This window comes from Balaenoptera borealis (assembly GCF_965194805.1).
Source record: "Balaenoptera borealis genome assembly, chromosome: 2".
In the NCBI taxonomy this organism is placed as follows: Eukaryota; Metazoa; Chordata; class Mammalia; order Artiodactyla; family Balaenopteridae; genus Balaenoptera; species Balaenoptera borealis.
The window spans coordinates 19916450-19927477 of record NC_138867.1 but is presented as its reverse complement, the minus strand read 5'-3'; the positions used below and the strand labels follow the sequence as shown (position 1 = coordinate 19927477).

The following is an 11028-nucleotide window of genomic DNA, read 5'->3' as shown; positions in this document are numbered from 1 at the left end:
CCCTTAGGGTCAGAATTTTGAAAAGATATTTCATCAAGCCAGCTTTTTTTTTTTTTCCTAGCTGTGTATGCAAAAAAAAAAAAAAAAAAAACAGTTTAGGAATGTCAAAAGAGCCCCATCTTGGCCAATTAAGAGTTAAGTTGGGGGCTTCCCTGGTGGCGCAGGGGTTGAGAATCTGCCTGCTAATGCAGGGGACGCGGGTTCGAGCCCTGGTCTGGGAAGATCCCACATGCCACGGAGCAGCTGGGCCCGTGAGCCACAACTACTGAGCCTGCGCGTCTGGAGCCTGTGCCCCGCAGCAAGAGAGGCCGCGATAGTGAGAGGCCCGCGCACCGCGATGAAGAGTGGCCCCCGCTTGCCACAACTAGAGAAAGCCCTCGCACAGAAACGAAGACCAAACACAGCCATAAATAAACAAACAAATAAATAAATAAATAAAATTAAAAAAAAAAAAAAGATGAGCCCCCTGAGAGCCATGGCTCTTGGCCTGTGGCAATTTAAAAAAAAAAAAAAAAAAAAAAAAAAAGTTAAGTTGGGCCCCCCGGCGTCCAGAGCGCGCACGCAGGGCACGCACGGCCGGCGGGGCCGGCGCTCCAGGCTGTTGGTCTCCCCGCCCGGATCGCGAGCGTTGGGAGTCCAGAGCGCGCACGCAGGGCACGCACGGCCGGCGGGGCCGGCGCTCCAAGCCGTTGGTCTCCCCGCCCGGATCGCGAGCGTTGGGAGTCCAGAGCGCGCACGCAGGGCACGCACGGCCGGCGGGGCCGGCGCTCCAAGCCGTTGGTCTCCCCGCCCGGATCGCGAGCGTTGGGAGTCCAGAGCGCGCACGCAGGGCACGCACGGCCGGCGGGGCCGGCGCTCCAGGTCGTTGGTCTCCCCGCCCGGATCGCGAGCGTTGGGAGTAAACACCCCCCATGGAGATCCAGGCGTGTTCGCCGCGGAGGCGCCGTTATCCCGGACCGGGCGGACCCGAGCGTGAGGCCGCCGCAGGTATGTCAGGCGGCCGGCTCCCAGGAGCCGCCGCTTCTCCGTACCCGCGGGGCCGTCCGTGCTCTCCGGCGTGCCCGGCGTGCTCGAGGCCCCGAGGGCGGGGGTCTGCGCTGGCGGGGGCGGCGGGCGGCGGCGTGGCCTCGTTGCGCCCCGGGAACCGCGGGGCGCCGACTGGGCGGTGCGAGGGCGACGGTGCGGGGCGCGGGGAGGACGGGCGGCTTGACGCTCCGGTGCACTGCATGCCTGCCCGTGGGAGCCTCGCGGTCCCCTCCGCTCGCCCCAGACCGGCCCGGCTCCCGGCTGGTGTCCCCGCATGTCCAGATTCAACGGCTTTTTTGTTTAAACTCTATTGTTTTGAAATAACTCTATTTTGACCATAAAGCGATAAACATACACAATATTTATTATTTTATCTTGGAAACGTTAGGGAAAATTTATGTAGGCAACTGAATTATGCAGAAATCTTCACCAATAATTGAAACCCTGCAACTGTGTGGCATTTTCTTCTTTCCACTTATGTGGATTAGAAGGAAGCAACCCATTGTCCAAAAATGCCTTCCCTGACACCCTGTCATCACTTCTTGTATTCACTATGAAAGTGACAACATTAAAAGCAAATAAAATGGAATGCCATATTATTCAATATCAGTTGGAAACATATCTGAAGGAATTAATTTATTGCCTTCCACAGTGACACTTAGATAGACAAAATGTTTAATTAGAAACAGAGAAGTAGACACAAAACATAGGCACTGGTTTTAGTTATCTAAACTATAATTATGTCATAGGTCAGCCGGGGGGCAGAAAAATGCAATAATCCTTAAAAAATGAATTTATTTACTTCCTCACATTTGCCATATTGGAGTTGAGACACTTACACCATAAAATCCACAAAACAGACCCCAAAAATGTTTTAAATAATTCTGAATACATTTATAGACAGAGGATAAGTATCAGGATAATTTATTAATAGGAATAAATAAAAAGTTGGCCTATGTATAAATTTATTTTCTTCTATACTCAGTAGAATTGTATATAGCAATTTATACATTATAAATTATTTCGTACGTATAATATGTTTTAATATACCTAAAGTACTTGTGAGTATGGCATAATTATTTCTCTACTTTTCGATTCTGAAGCAAAGGCTCAGTAAACTGTGCAATAGAGTCAAACAGTCACAAATTTAGTAAATGACAGGACAATATTTCAAATAAAGTTCCTCTGGCTCCAGTACCATACCATGCCCTTGGCACTTGGCACAGAAGGATGTACTAGTCCCTCACAGGAGGGTGAGGGACTGCCAAGAACTGAGAAAACCTCTGACACAGAAGTACAGCAATATCTCAAAATATCTTGAAACACGTTTTCAAGTGCTTCTTTTACCAAATATTGATTTTCTTCTGATTACCTCTTCATTCTCCATTTCCACAGCCATGGTCTTAATTCAGAACCATCAAGTTACACTTTGACTTTAGTGGCAGTTGAATAATGTCTTCCTAGTCTGACACCTATGGTCTTACCCCTTGCTTACTCATAACTTTTCTCCCCCTAGTCACCAAAATTACCTTTCTAGAACAAAAATCTAATAATTCCCTTCCCTTATAAAATTTTAGAGTCTGTACCAAGCTACCATATCCAGTATCAGTGTGTAGTGTATGATTACATTTTCTCAAACCCTATAGTTTATTGTTACCTGAAAACCATGTGCCATTTATACCTTTGTCCCATGACGCACTGTTTCTTGGATCTCCTTTCTCATCCTTTTACCTGATAAGGTTACCATGGGCACTGTACATTTTATTTACTATTTTAAATCACTTGAAGAAAATATTAGGAGAAGGTATATAAACCCAAGAACTTATAACTTCACTAACACAAATGTTTGCTCCTTCCCATCTGGTCAAGGGTTCCATTATCAGTGGAACATAAGCAACACGCAGGCCAGATATTTTTTGTTAGTTTTGTTTTGTTCACTATGTTCCAGCATCTAGAATGATACCTGCCATGTAATTCACACTGGAATATATATTGAATTAATGACCACATGAATAGCAATTTCAAAATAGCAAAAAACAAACCATCTAACAAATGAAAATCTTCTCACAGAAGGATAACATGATTGACAAAAGGCAGATGACTGAGTAAAAAGACCAATAACTGCATAATGCAATGGCTTGCTTATGAGAGGTACTTAATAAGTATTTATAGAATTATTTTTATGTAGAAATTCTTATCCTCAAAGATCCCACTGAAGATTTCTTCCTCTGTATTAGCTCTAACATTTCTCTAGTAAAAGTTACCCTGAACTCCTTTGTATCTCTTTGTATCTTTTACTTATAAATGGTATTCCATGTATCTTTAAAAATGCAAATTTTTCAAGAGCTGTCTAGAGATTTAAAAGTGTTCATTCCTTTTGACCTAGTATTCACAGCATTCTGAAAAAATGAGCAGACGCCTAAATCCCACACACTTGTAATGTCAGTGAATCTTCCTTTTTTCAAGATAGAAAACACACTTAAATGTAACAATAACACGATATTTATTGTGTATAATTACATGATGAAGTTCTTATGCATCAAATTACCGGTATTTTATGAGGATAGTCAATGATTTAAAAACTGCTTATGCCATAATATTAAGTGAAAGCTTTGACATACAGTGTTACAGATTGTGTGTGTGTGTGTGTGTGTGTGTGTGTGTGCGCACGTGCGTATTGATCTGAACGCCAACATAAAGCACTGAAAAAAGACTAAGGAAAATAAGCTGCTGGCATTATATATTTTCTTTCGTCAGTTCATTTATGCTATTCCACACTTTTCACATATTTCTTTAATGAACATGCATTACTTTCATCCTAAAACCAAAACAAAAGTGAAAGCCTGTTTTCTACTCAATATTATACGGATGAAGTAAAAGAAGGCAAATATTGTAACACTTAAAACTCAGAATTTGCAGTGATATAAACTCGTTTTCAATGATATAAACCTATCTTCTGTTGACTGCCAAGTCCTAGCTCTGTGGCGTTGATAAAGACACTTAAGGCTCTTTAACCCCTTCATAATTCTGGATTTATAATTATACTTACTATATTGAGTCATTGCATTGGTTAAATGAGGAAATGCATGCACCTAATGTACTGTTTGGAGCAAAATAATTATTTTATAGATATGAGGAACAGCAACATTATAGTCAGTCTCTTTTATGTAGTTTCATAATCAAATAGTCATTATATATAAATTTAGCTCTCCTGTAATGTTTCATGTATCACTGGTACTCAACACATATTAATAATAAATAAAAATCTTTTAAAAGCACAATTGACCCTGGAAAAGTTCAGTTGATTTGTACTCCTAATTTCTAAATGGCAATCAGGGCAAGACAGAAATTTCAGCTGGCATTTGACATTACCAGATCAATTATATCTCTAAAGTTACTTTTACATTGATTATAAACATTTAAATAAGTGCTCCTTTGCAAATGAAATATTTATTTGACTTATTATTGAGTTCTAGAATGAACATTGTAGAAGGACAATGCTACCAAAAGCAAGTTTCTACATTTGAGAATCTAGAAATTCCTCCTTCATAAGGAGACCACCAAAGGAGTTGGGCTGATGGATTTTGGAAACGGGTGGAACCAAGCAAGCCGTAAGAATGAGGAAATAAATTCTTCTTAGTTGCTCTACGTTAACATTCCGTATACAGGACAGTAGTTTCTCACAAGGGATTGGTTCCAGGACCCCCCTAGGATGCCAAACTCCTCGGATGCCCAAGTTCCTTCTACAAAATGGTGTAGTGTTTTCATATAACTTATGCACATCCTCCTGTATACTTTAAATCATCTCTAGATTACTTATAACACCGAATATAATGTGAGTGATATGTAAATAGTTTCTGTGGGAGGCAACTTTAAGTTTTGCTTTTTGGAATTTCCTGGATTTTTTTGAATAGTTTTGATCTGCAGTTGGTTGAATCTGCAGATCTAGAACTTGCAGATACAGAGGGTTGACTGTAATCTGTTAATGGATAGGGTGAAATTAAACAAATGACTTAATTTGACCAGTCATCTAGGGCCAATGGTAGATACATAGAAGTAGAGGATCAATTCCTGCTCATAAGGATCTAATGATCTACTTAGAGTGATACATACTAAATTATAGAACAATGAATAAAAACACAGTGGCACAGGAATTATCACTTGTACTTAAATTAGAGTCTCTTGAAGTTCAGAAGACGTGTGGCCACTTCAATTTCAAATAGATGAGAGTTCATGGGATAGGACCAGAATTTCGTGGCAGAACAGGGCATTATTGTGACTTTCTCAAACAATTTTTTTATCCCCTTGTGTTCCTGCTTGTTACATGAATAGTGCAGCAAATCATTTTAAAGTTCATTTTTACTATTAAAGAATCATTATTGAAAGCTACTTTTATCCTATTCCAAATGAAATCTTGTTAAACATATTTGAGAGTACAAAGAATGAACACAGCCCTGGAAATAATGCATTCACTGGTTTTGTTGTTGGGGAGGAAGAGGCAGTGGCAGTGTTGTCTGAAATATGAAAGATTTGGGAGATTATCTGATTCTTTTGAATGAATAAATCTCATGAGTATTTGAAAACTCACACCTCCAAAAGTCAGTTTCTATTGTTATTCCCCAATAGAATTTGGAAAATCATACCCGTCATTCCTAGACTTAGGAGAGTATATTACAACCAGTGAAACAGAATTTATTTCTTACACCTTTAAAATCTAATGTGTGATCATTTCTTACACTGTCACTCCTTGGATTTCTAAAATATAACAGTAATAATAATAACAAAACATATTTCTGTACTTCTGTGTACCTGGCTTATTATTGACTGCTTTCTCTGAGCCTTACTCAAATAAGAACATGAAGTAGATACTACTGTTACACAGATTTGCTAGGTTATGTGCAATTCTCCATTACCATCAATATCTTAGTAGCTTACAAAAGGGCGATTGATATTTTGCTCATGTATGTACTGTCTGTGGGTTGGCTGCAGCTCTATTTATCACAACTTCTTAACTCTAAGATTCAGGTTTAAACATCAACTTCCATCTGAAACATGCTGTCCTAGTGCAAGAGTGGGGTAGGTGAAGGCAGAACTTCATGATTCATAAAGCTTCTGCTGTGGAGTGGTGCATTCCACCCATTCACATTTGATTGGCCAAAGGCAAGTCACATGATTAATTCTGATGTCAGTGGTGTAGTGGTGTGTATTCCTCCCACGTGGAGGGGGTCTGAAAGCACTATGACACCAGGAGGTGTTGTATGAGCTTCTTGTGAAAGCAGAAAATAATTTGAAAGAATAATACAATTGACCACAGGCGCTTTTCCTATTTTACTGAAGAGGAGAAAAATAACTTGATCAATGTCACACGGCTAGTTGGTGGCATAGGTAGAGTTCACCTCAAACAATGTGGTTCCAAAGTCTACTTTATTATGTCTGACGCTATTTTGTGTTATGACACTTCTTTATTCAAATACGCATACTCTTATATCCCAGAAACAAGACCCTAATTATGCTCTGTATTTGCATTTAACTAACAAGTGAGCAGAAAGGATCTTGCTTTCTGCTGGTTCAGATTTCCTAAGTGATTCATACTGAATGTACACTTAAGATAAGCAGAGAGTGTCACCAGGCAGATCTGTGAGAGAGTAAGTATCTCCATTTCAAAATACAAGTATTTTATACTTCTGGAGATATCATTCCAAAATCAAATCGCAACAGCTTCACTCCCCAGGAGCAAGTGATGGAGACTCATTTGGTCCTTTGAAGAAGCTTGTAGATAATGAGCTGAAATACAGGGACTGGCAATTTCTGCAGATAGTACACCTATAATTGCTATACTTTTGTATCATCCCATTACTTCAAATCAGCAGGTTGTCTTGAAATAACCTGCTGCTTAACAGAGAATATTAAATATATGCATTAATGTTCTAGCTGTGGCTGTTGTCAGAAGGTAATGAACTCTTATGTGTTTTAAAATATAAAAGGAATGTTCCATTTTATAATGCAATAATCTAAGTCTTTAATGATAATCACATGATAAACCATTTACTGAATGCCTGAGAATAAAATGTAAATAAGACTAACAGCCCACTGAGAAAGCACCATTTCTCTAGAGAAAGCCTATATGTTATGTATCAATAGGAAAATAAAACAATAAAATAGTATCTGCTCTAACATCCCTTAAATGATTTTCAGAATTCTGAAAAATTTGATTATTCTTTAGTTATTTCAATAATTAGGATAAGATTATGCGTTATTAGGAAGGGAAAACTTCTGAAATCTGCAGGGTAATAATAGCAAAATTTTCATGAAATTAAATAAAATGAAACTGCTTTTTGAAAAGCAGTGTTATGTAAAGTATGTATAGTAGACTAAAAAACACTCTTCAAAGGTATCAGATCCTAATGCCTGGAACCTGTAAATGTCAACTTATTTAGGGGAAAAAAAATGGTCTTTTTTACACATGTGTTTAAGTTAAGGATCTTAAGTCATGGATCCCAAATGCAATCACATATATCTTTACAAGAGGGAGGCAGAAGGAGATTTGAAATACACAAGGTACTGTGAAGATGAAGTCAGAGACTAGAGTAATGTAACACAAGCCAAGGAATGCTGGCAGACACTAGAAGCTGGAGGAGGCAAGCAACAGATTTTCCCCTAGAGCTTTGGAGGGAGTGAAGCCCTGCCAACACTTTGATTTTGATCTAGTAACACTGATGCTGGACTTCTGGCCTCCAGAACAATGAGACAATAAAATGTATGTTCTTTTAAGTCACCAAGTTTGTAGTGATTTGTTTAACGACCCTTAGAAAATTACTATAGATTTAGGTACAGGGATATAGGATATTGTGTAATAAATGCCTGAAAATATGGAAGGGGCTTTGGAATCAAATAATGTATAGAGGTTGGAAGAATTTTTTGCCACATTATAGAAAACATCTAGATGCACATAAACAGACTGTTGGTAGAAATGTGGGTTAAAGGAAAGGGCTCAGAAGGAAATAAGGAACATACCACTGGAAACCGAGGGAAAGGCGAATCTTGCTATATAGTGACAGAAATAGCTGAATTGTGTTCTACAACTGTTTGAAGAAGCAAAACTTGTAAGCAAGGAACTTGGATATTTATCTGAGGTTAATTCCAAGCAAAGCATTGAAGGTGTTAACCTGATAATATCAAAATGCAAGCAGACAAATATAAATTAAGAAAAAAAAAAGCTTAAGCAAAAGGGAACCATCACTTGATGATTTGGGAAACAGCCTATCAGATGGCAAAATATGATAAAATTAGGATAGTAACTGTTAGGAAAGTATACTTTGGAGAGAAGGCCCATGGCATGTCTGGATAACCTGCTACTAGTGCTGAAGAGATTACATAAATGGCTCATGAAGTCACTCAACCAGAAGAAGCCTTGAATAAAGATGGGATTATCAAACCAAAGATCTGTGGAGGATGCTGTGGCTAAAGGTGTGAATCCCTGTGATATACCTGGGCAACCTGAAAAGGTTTTTGAGAATGTTGTACCACCATAAACACTACCAGATTGGACTGGAATGGATAACACAGGATAAAATGAAGAAAGGCCTTTGAACTACCAAAACTCTACAGGCAGGCAATTGGGTGATAAAGCTACTGAGAAGCACACATATGTTCCCTCTGAAGTAAAAGGAAAGATGATTCTGAAGGCAGAGACTTGGGCCCAGAGGTCATAGCAATGGGCTCAGAAGAAGAGATGTAAGCCAAAATCACAGCAACAGAAGATGGAGCTGTGTTGCAGATGTTGGAGTCAAGGTACAGAGGGTTGTTCCCAGGTCTTAAAACTTACTGAGAATCTGCCCTTCTTGATTATGAAATTGCTTGGAATTTGTGAATCCTTTCTTCCATTTTCTCCCTTTTGGAATGGGAATGTCTATAAATATTATACTGTGTCTATCCCTCAGTTGTATTTTGGCAGCAGATAACTTTCTAGTTTCACAGTTGTATTTTGCAGCAGATAACTTTCTAGTTTCACAGGTATAGAGATGGAGGAAAATTTTGTCTCAGGATGGATCATACCCAGGGTCTAATACAATCTTAATTTAACTGATTTAGATGATGAGATTTGCAATTTTGGAACTAGTATTTAGGCGACATTTTGGACTTGTGTTGATGCTTTACTGTGTTGAGAATTTTGGGGATCTTGGCATGGGTGAATATATTTTGCATCTGTTATAGATAGACATGAATCATTGGAGGCCAGAGAGAAGACTGTAGTAGGCTGAATTATGCCCACCAAAGATATCAAGATCTAATCCCTTGAGCAAATACTCACAAGGTACTTGTTACTTTATTTGGGAAAAATGAAAAGCTTTTGCAAGGCTTTTGCAGACCTCATTAAAATGTACATGTTGAGATGAGGAGAGTATCCAGATTACATGGGTGATCCCTAAATTTAATCACACATATGCATATAAGAAGGAGACAGAGATGAGACACATGGCAGGAAGGCAGTGTGACTATGGAGGCAAAGATTGGAGTGATCTGGTACAGACCAAGGAATGTTGGCAGTATCAGCTGGAAAAGGCAAGGGGCAGATTCGACCCTGAGTCTTCAGAGGGATCGTGGCCCTGCCAACATTTAGCCCAGTGATACTGATGTCAAACTTTTGGCCTCCTAAACTGTGAAAGAATAAATGTTTATTGTTTAAGCCACCAAGTTTATACTAATTTGTTACAGCGGTCATAGGAAACTCATACAATATGTAAGATGCTATTTCCTATCTGAATTATATTAACACTTCTTAATAAACTTAAGATATTATATAAATTATCCCGATCTAATCTAATGGTGTGAATATCTATTTTATAATTACTTGTGCCTATTTCATTAATGAAATCAAATGCTTATCTGAACAAAATGCTTCATATTAAAAGATGGGCTGTATTATCAAATTTTTAAAAATAAATTTATTTTATTTATTTATTTTTGGCTGCATTGGGTCTTCGTTGCTGCGTGCAGGCTTTCTCTAGTTGCGGCGAGGGGGGCTACTCCTCTCTGAGGTGTGCGGGCCTCTCATTGCGGTGACTTCTCTTGTTGCAGAGCACAGGCTCCAGGCGCGAGGGCTTCAGTAGTTGTGGCTTGCGGGCTCAGTAGTTGTGGCTCACGGGCTCTAGAGCGCAGGCTCAGTAGTTGTGGCTCACGGGCTTAGTTGCTCCGCAGCATGTGGGATCTTCCCAGACCAGGGCTCGAATCCGTGTCCCCTGCGCTGGCAGACTGACTCTTAACCACTGCGCCACCAGGAAAGCCCATTATTATCAAATTTTAAAGAAGCAAAAAAGAAAAAAAAAATAGAGTAGGTAAAGCATATGAATGTATGTAATTTTATAGTTTGGTGCATAATGCATCTATTTACAGGAGTTCTGGTTTCATTTCAAGTCTGTTTTTCCCTGCCTCAGAACAGTTGTGAGGATCAAATAACCTAGCAAATATATATTAATAACTTCAGGTCTAAAGTGGCATGTAAATACAGAACAATGATTATTGATTTTTGCCCCTACTGTTATCTTATTAGAATCTGGTGGACTGTTCTGTAACCTGCACACCTGCATCTCTTATCATATCTTTCTTACTTTTCTAGTCATCTTATTTCACTGAGAATTTCCTACTTTCACCTATTTTTCAAATTGAGCACAACTGCAAATATTTAGAATATGAAAGTTATACTCTTTCTTATGGGGTAGATAAAATATCTTACTTCCAGAATTTATCTATATTTTCATCTCTGATAATTACATTTGATGATTCTTTTGTGGATGGCAGTGATGATTGTGATGTGCGTGTGTGTGTGTGTGTGTTAATGTGTGGTATGCAGGGTGCATAGGGTAATGTAGAATAGCTTATAGCCCTGGGATAGGATGATTTGAAACAAAGACTTTTAGAAATCTCATACTTATGTTAGTTTTAAGATAATATCTAACTCAGATTATATATATTCAACTTATCCATTAGACTGGTGTAACACTA

General features: G+C 39.1%; 1 protein-coding gene across 1 annotated transcript in view; it reads left to right on the top strand.

Annotated features, from left to right (window-relative positions):
• The first annotated feature begins 854 nt into the window (after positions 1-854).
• Positions 855-11028, top strand: part of LOC309623716 (uncharacterized protein) — a 451333-nt gene continuing 441159 nt past the window's right edge. The window contains exon 1 of the transcript XR_014241492.1: positions 855-987. The gene's annotated coding sequence lies outside the window, so the exon portion shown is untranslated. The remainder of the gene's footprint in view (positions 988-11028) is intronic.